This window comes from Uranotaenia lowii, chromosome 3 (genome assembly GCF_029784155.1).
Source record: "Uranotaenia lowii strain MFRU-FL chromosome 3, ASM2978415v1, whole genome shotgun sequence".
Lineage (NCBI taxonomy): Eukaryota > Metazoa > Arthropoda > Insecta > Diptera > Culicidae > Uranotaenia > Uranotaenia lowii.
The window spans coordinates 238019113-238026989 of record NC_073693.1 but is presented as its reverse complement, the minus strand read 5'-3'; positions in this window follow the sequence as shown (position 1 = coordinate 238026989).

Genomic DNA, 7877 nt, shown 5'->3' with positions numbered 1-7877 from the left:
GGTCGGAATGAAGTGAAATGTGGTATCCAATGGGGGTCATAGATGGTTTGTATAAAATTTTTGTTTAATTTTTTTTCTAATTTTATTTTACAATTATACAAGAATCTCACTTTTTATGTGAGGGGGGTCCCCATACAAAGTTATCTCTTCTTTACATCTTCTTATATATAAAAACTAGCTGACCCGTTGTGCTTTGCTACACCTTTCGAAAATAAATGTTATTTGTAAAAATTTATTCAAATTTAGATTTTAGAGAGCATTTTTTTAAATCAAACCTCATAATACTTCAGAACCAACAACTTTGAAATGAGAGCTGCAGCTGCAGTTCTGAATTGCAATTCAAAGATGGTATATATTATTTACTGAAACCTGAACTCTAAACTCGTTTTTCAAGATCTGCAATTTGTACTCTGTACCCAAAAAAAACCTTTTTAAATATGATTCCTTCTTTGAAAAGCTCTTTATCTTAAATTTACATGGGAGCTCTCCCATCTTTTTCAATTTTGTCCCCCACTGCTTGAAGAAGGTAGGCAAATTAAACCGGCTCGATATCCAAACAGCACTAATCATGGTAATGAAAAATATATTAAATTAGTTTTGTATTAAATACAGTGCAAATTTCTTTTTTTTTTAATAAATTTACTACGGTAAAAATATATATATTTAAAAAAATATCAGTTTCATCACTAAATAAGTTCTCAGTTTTTTTTTATTTTCTCTTTGAAAGTCAAATATTCAAAAATGTTGGCAAACACAAATTTCTAAGTTTACATTTGTCCCGTATATTGAGGCAAGTGTCAATGCAAAGCTTATTTACAGATGCGTCAGAGTAACGGCTTTAAAATGGATTTAATACGAATTCCTGCTTTTTGTTAGATTGTTTTGATAGATCAAGTTTCACTGATATATCTGCAGTATTCCTGCAATATAAATGTATGTTTGTTACTCCACTTTTAACAAATGCTGTAACCTTCATTTACAAAGACATTTAAGAATTTTCAATATCCGCTTCAGTTTCAACATTCGAAATACCCATTCTGGTCTTTCCAACATATTGAATCATTTTGAAGATAAATTTTTTAAAAGTTTGACGTTTGCCCTTGCCCAGCCTTGTAAGTTGACAGAAGGGAATATTGTTTTTAACACTTTAAGGGTATACTAAAAATTTCTCTTAAAAATTTTGCTTCCAGTTGAATATCAGTTCTAAAGTCTCGCTTTTCAAAAACGAAGCGGATCAAAAGTCTCTTTTATGCAGCAATGTAACACAAAAACACTTTTCATGTTAAGTACGTACTTGAATTGGTATGTAAGCAAAAAGTACGATGGTTATTTCAGAATTATTTAAAATAAAAAGCTCCCATCATCATTTCTAAATTCATTTCAGTTGTGTATTTGGGCCGAAGTACCAATTTCTAGAAGAAAACATAATTTTTAATTTTTTTTTAACAGAAAAAGTTGAACGTTTGAACATGTTCTAATGTTCCTTGAATGAAAATTCGAATGCTACCTACATTAACATGAACTAAATATGGAAGTATTTTTCAAATCTTTAAATTGGTTTTGATTCGATTGATAAAATACCAATCCGTGTCACATCTAAGCGTCATTTATTACCACGTGCTGTGTACAAATCAAATAAGCAAAAAACACATCTAGGTTGCATATCGCCCCCACGTGTTTGAGAAACAGGCGCCTTATTGTTAAATTTTCCAGCACTCAATGAACAGTGTGCTTTGGTTACTATCCTCTTGCGACGACGTTTGCTCGCCCATGGAGACGAAAAACGAACCCCTCAAAGAAAATATGCTTGGTTGAGAAATACGCGCCAAAATATTCCTCCTGATCAGTATGCTATGCCTGGGTTACTCGCGACGCCTCGACCATAGAGACGAAAAACAAACCACCCAAAGGAAAAAAAAAATCTCAAGAAAATGGATGTCATGACTTTAATTTGTTTCGAAAAACTACAAATTTTGTATGGAAGCCCCCCCTCCCTTAAGTCGGATGGAGTTTTGACTATTACAGAAACCATCCCCGGCCTCAAAAACCCTCAGAGGCCCGTTTTGACGATGATCGGTTCAGTAGTTTCCGAGTCTATAGGGAACAGACAGACAGACAAACATTCATTTTTATATATATAGATGGAGGCGTTTTCTTTGTAACAAAATCACGAATAAACGGTCGGTCGGAATGAAGTATTTTTGGTTTCCGAGGGTTTTTCGGGTCAGAGATTGTTTGTATAATAGTTTCCAGAATCTCACTTTTTATGGAAGGAAGATTTCCATACTAAATCAACTTTAAATGGGACACAAGCCGTACAATGTAATTTTTTTACGATTTTCATAAAAAGCGATTCGCGAGCACGATGCATCGAAGGACATGTAGATGAAATAAAACATTTATTACGATTTATTTATTATAAGGTAAAACGAAGTTTACCGGGCCAGCTAGTTTAATATAACAATTTAATTTTTTCATGCCATGTGTTAAAAGCGTATTACCCTCAAACTGCACTGATTAGATATGATGAATCTCTAGCCATATCGTCTATCGGCTGTATGCGCATATTACCCAACATGCGCATTTAGGAACACTTCCCCCTACAATCAATCAACAAACCAAGCGACGAGACGGCAGTTCCTCCTGCTGCTGGGTTGGGTGGTAGATTTGGTGAGCGACAAAAAGAGAGCTAAAGGATTTGTTTCTCCCGCGGCTACTTGAGGGGTGCGAGATTTGTACACCAACCTGCTGAAAATGTTGGCCAAACTGGTTGAAATCTGGCAGCTTTCAGTAAATTCGAAAAACGTTGCTACAAATTTTCAAAACACCACACAAAAAGTATGTCCATCGAAAGAGGAGATTCTAATGAATCTTTAGGTATATAAAAAGTGACCAATTTGAGTTCAAATTTTAGAGAAATCACGCTAACAAAATTCCGTAAACCCACCGACATGAGGGGGAGTTTGAAAAATGACAAAAAAGATGTGATTTTTATTACAACATACTGAACAACGGAGATTTTTGAAGAACCAACTATGTTCTACGAAAATAATAATAAAGTTAACGAAAAAAAACTAAAATTTGAATTTAGAGAATCGCTTCATTGAAAAGCGAGATACAGCAATGCAAAGCCAAAATTGGGTGACTTTTTTGAAGTAAGAATTTTTTCTACCGGAAGTTCCGGGATAGCGGCCAAAACTTCCTTTGAACTACCAAAAACTTATACATCCATGGATAGATTTATTCTTGACAATTCCAAATATCATAAAATCAGCGCAATATTTTTAAGCTGTCACAAGTTATAAGCATTCTAAAAAGAGCTCTTTTTCGGGACTTTTTTCATTCGGAATCAGCTACTGGTGATCTCGTAAAATATTTCGACTTATTTTATCAATATTGAGAAACTAGAATAAATTATCTATACAATGAATTAAAATACATCGAAATCGGTCAATATTTGCGGCCAGGGGAACTTACGCAAATTCTCGGGTCATATAGACCCTAACAGCCTAATTACGGATTTTTTTGAGGGAGCACTTCCGGTGGTCACAGGAAGTTGCCTGGTACTACAGATTGTGTATTTCGTGATTCCCCAGGGAGGTTTTTAAAATCAAATTTTTGCGATTTTTTCTCGAAGAGTTATGATGATTTGAATGTGCGCTTCGGGTCATATTGACCCGAACGACTTTGGAAGGTTAATTTCATCGAACCCTCTATCCACCTATATAAAAATTTCATAATCTTTAGATGTCCCTACTAAAAAGGACATCACTTTTCACCGCTAAGGCCGACAAATTAAAGTAACATACAAACATTACGGTGGTTAATCTCTTCATTAAATTTAATCATAAGCTTCCTACATATGCGATTTTTTTTTTAATTCTCTTAAGTTTAAAATGATTTTTTTCCTCATCAAATCTTTACATTAAAAATCTTGATTTTTTTGAATTTCGAATAAGAGATATTATCGTGGAATTTCCGAAGCCTGAAATTCTGCTTTTATTCGAAATTGGAATTCGTTTTCCTTTTATGGTGTTTTAGAAATATTGATTTCAAATTTGAAAACTGAATATTTTCAAGCATATTTGTAGTTCAGAATAAGGAACATTATTTTCTAATATTTATGTATGACTTAGCAGAAGCATTCATTGGAAACTTTGATTCTGATTTGTTTTGAATTGTTTCAGTAAAATTAATTATTTTTCGAGTTTGTGTGATAGATAGTCATGCGTAATTACATTTCTTATTTATTGTGCATTGTTGGAATTACTATTATTTCTAGCTAAATTTTAATTTGGGAATTATATGTTGGTCTAAATCGGTTGATTTGTTTCCATAAAAATTAATTTTATATAATTTTTTTTTCTTGATTTTAATGGAATAAATACAAAATTTGCCTGGATATTAACCGGATTCTGGAGAAAATTTTGAAACAATCTGCTTGGTTATGGATTTACCCGGCTACTTGCCGAAAAATAAAATAAACTTAAACTAAAATAAGATGAATTTTTCATATTCGAAGCTCATCATTTCGGAAAATGAAAAGAAAATATTTAAAATTCAAACCATTAGATTTAGACTTGAATTTTTGATCCTCAATTCATATGAAAATTGAAACATAAGAAAGTCTAATGAGTCCCGAATTGAAAAATCAGAAACAATTTCACCCAACGAAATTTTCGTTCAAATTTACAAGTTCAATTGCATGTAAATAAACGAAAGCAATTTCAATTGGAACCTATAACTTCAGAATGAAGTTAGAGTTTTCTGGATGAAGGTTCTGATCAAATTTTCGTGTTTAAATTTAAAGGAATTCTTATCTGGAATTAGGATTCAAATTTTGAATAAACGTTCCAAATGTAGCATTCAGAATAGGAATAAAAATTTAAATTCTGATTCAGATTCAGCTCAAAATCAAGTTTTCTAATCAAGATTGAAATATCAATATGAGAATATTATTAAGGATTCAAATTGAAGGAGCTCGCTGTTTCATAACTTGATTCTTGATTCAAAATAAAGTTTTTAAATTCAACCATAATTCGTTTAGAAACACAAACCTAGTGAAAATATCAAATATAGAATAAGATCTGCATTCAATTCATAGAATTTGATGTTGAAATAATAAAAGAAAACTTTATTCACAGGGGTTCAATTTTGAAATTTAACTAATTATTGATATTTGTGTTTCTTTTATTTACAGTCCTTGTTTTTAATCTTCAGCTGAAATTCAGCTGGAAATATTATTTAACATTTAATTTTATTTATAATGCTGATTCTTAAAACAAAAAATAAACAAACTTAAATCTTAAGATTTATTCGAAATTACAAGAGCAGAAAATTATCCTTATTTGATCTGTAAATTTTATTTGTTACTCTCATTTCTGAATATATGATGCATTTTTACCAATGCTTGTGTTTAAAAAAAATGCTTGCTTATTTAAGTATGAAATAAAAGTTTTTCTTTCAAATGAAGCCTCCAATAACCCCTATTTATTTGGTTTATTTTCAGAATTGATTGAAGTCGTTATAAAATAATTCGAAACTTTCATCAACGATGCATTTGGCGGACTGTCATAAAAAAACTAATGCGTTACAACTGTGATCGGTTTTTTGCTTTAACACACGGACATAACCTCAGGTGGCTTCTGCCTTGCCAACTGAGCTATACCACAAGTCTCCATATTGAGGGTGGGTCAGTCAGCCGAACGTTATGAGGCCGAAATCCATTTGGCCGAAGGTCATTCAGCCAATGGACGTTAGGCCGAATTTGCTAGCAGGACACTAGGGCGAATGGGTTATACGGCCGACGGTTATCCAGCCGAATGCTGTTATGCCGAAAGGACGCAAGGCCGAAAGGATGTTCGGCCGAATAGTCATTCGACCAAATGGTCGTTTGGCCGAATGGTCGTAAGGCCGAATGGATGCTAGGCCGAAAGGTCGTTAGGCCGAAAGGTCGTTAGGCCGAAAGGTCATCAGGCCGAAAAGTCGTTAGGCCGAAAGGTCGTTAGGCCGAAAGGTCGTTAGGCCGAATGGTCATGAGGCGGAATGGCTGTTAGGCCAAATGAACGATAGGCCGAATTTTCATAAGACCGAATGGTCATTAGGCCGAATTGTCACAAGGCTGGATGGTTATTAGACTGAACGTTCGGAAAGCCGAATGGACGATTGGCCGAATGGCCGCACAACCGAATGGTCAAATCCAGCTTTGCTTTCATTCGGCCTGTTGACCATTCGGCCTGATGACTATTCGGCCTAAAGACCATTCGGTCTAACTACTGATCGGCCTAACATTTTAGAAAGCGATAATATGTCTTATAGGCCAAGCATAAATTCGGCCAAATGACTATTCAGCCTAACAACCATTCGGCCTAGTGGCTATTCGGCCTAACGACTTTCTAGTATCCATTCGGCCTAACGATCTTTCGGCCTAGAATCCATTCGGCCGACCATAACGACCATTCGGCCTAGTGACCATTCGGCCTGATGACCATTCGGCTCAATGACCATTCGGCCTAACATCCATTCGGCCAAATAACCTTCGGCCTAATGTCCCATTTGGCCTATTGTTCTATTGGGCCGAACATCCGTCAGCCTTTTAACCACCCATTCGGCCTGGTGACCTTCGGCCTATCGGCCTTCGACCAAATGCCCGGCCCCCTCCATATCTGCTGATGCTTCATGAAAAAAATTGTCATCTCTTTGGAGTTTTTTTTTACTTTGTTTTAAAATAAATTACTTTTAATGTAAAATAAATTTACCCTGAGTAATTAGATAGAACCTACAATTTTTTAACTATTCTGTGTGTTTGCATTGTCCAAGCAAGTTAAACAAAAAAAAATCACCAAACCCTCCCTCCTTCTGAGCGGGTTCTTACTGCGGCCCTGATTCTAAGTAAAGAGTGAACAAATCATGAAAAATCTCAAGCACTCTAGAATCTAGGCTAAAGTTGATCTTTGACTTTCCAAAAGATCACATGTCCGGTTTAAGCAATATCCGACAACAGGAAAAGGTTGCATTGAGCCATCAGTGTAAACGGGATGAAGAGATTTTACTATTAATGGAAAAAAAAATCAAAATACATTCATGACTTTAAAAAAAATAGGATTTAAAGTGTGAAACAATATCACAGAGAACAGACGTACAAGCTAGCCCACGAAACTTGTGTAAAAATCCCAACACCCTTTTTGAACTAATTTTTGTTTTTTGGCTACGATTACGCCTTTTCGAAAACTGGGCACTTTAAAGTTGATTTGTAACTCTTGAATGGCGCAATAGATGGCACTGTTTGCAGTCAGTTTCTAACGTATTTTTTTGGTGATAGCATTTGAAATTTTACACACTTTTTTGACGGTTTTTTGTTCGAGCTTGAACGTCTGTTTTCGGTGACAATATCTCAAAGTATACACCGTATCCCTTAAAACAACTTCAAATGAGAAAACATGTTCCATATTTTTAACCAGAATTCGAAAAGGTGTAATAACTGATTCTTATTCAAAGCTCATGTCTGACATTTTGAAAGTGAAAACTTGTCCAATTAAAATTTTAATGATGGAGTAGGTTCAACCAATCATCAGCTTCTTGATTATTTTTATAAACTTCACAAAAGCAATATTCAGCACAACCATCAATTTTAAAATCATGACACTTTTGTCATTAGTAGGCAGTTACAAGCCTCCCACTATTCTTAGTTTTTGTTTCACGCATCCCTAAGAATCTCTTCACTTTAGAAGCTAGCAGAAGTGACAATCCTTGCAACCATTTTTGTCGTTTGCATGTGTCCTTCCCCTACTGCACATGTAGCAGCATGTCAGAAAAACAGGTAGTGAAATGCAACAGAAACTGCTTTGCTGCACAGGTAGTATACACAACACATCATT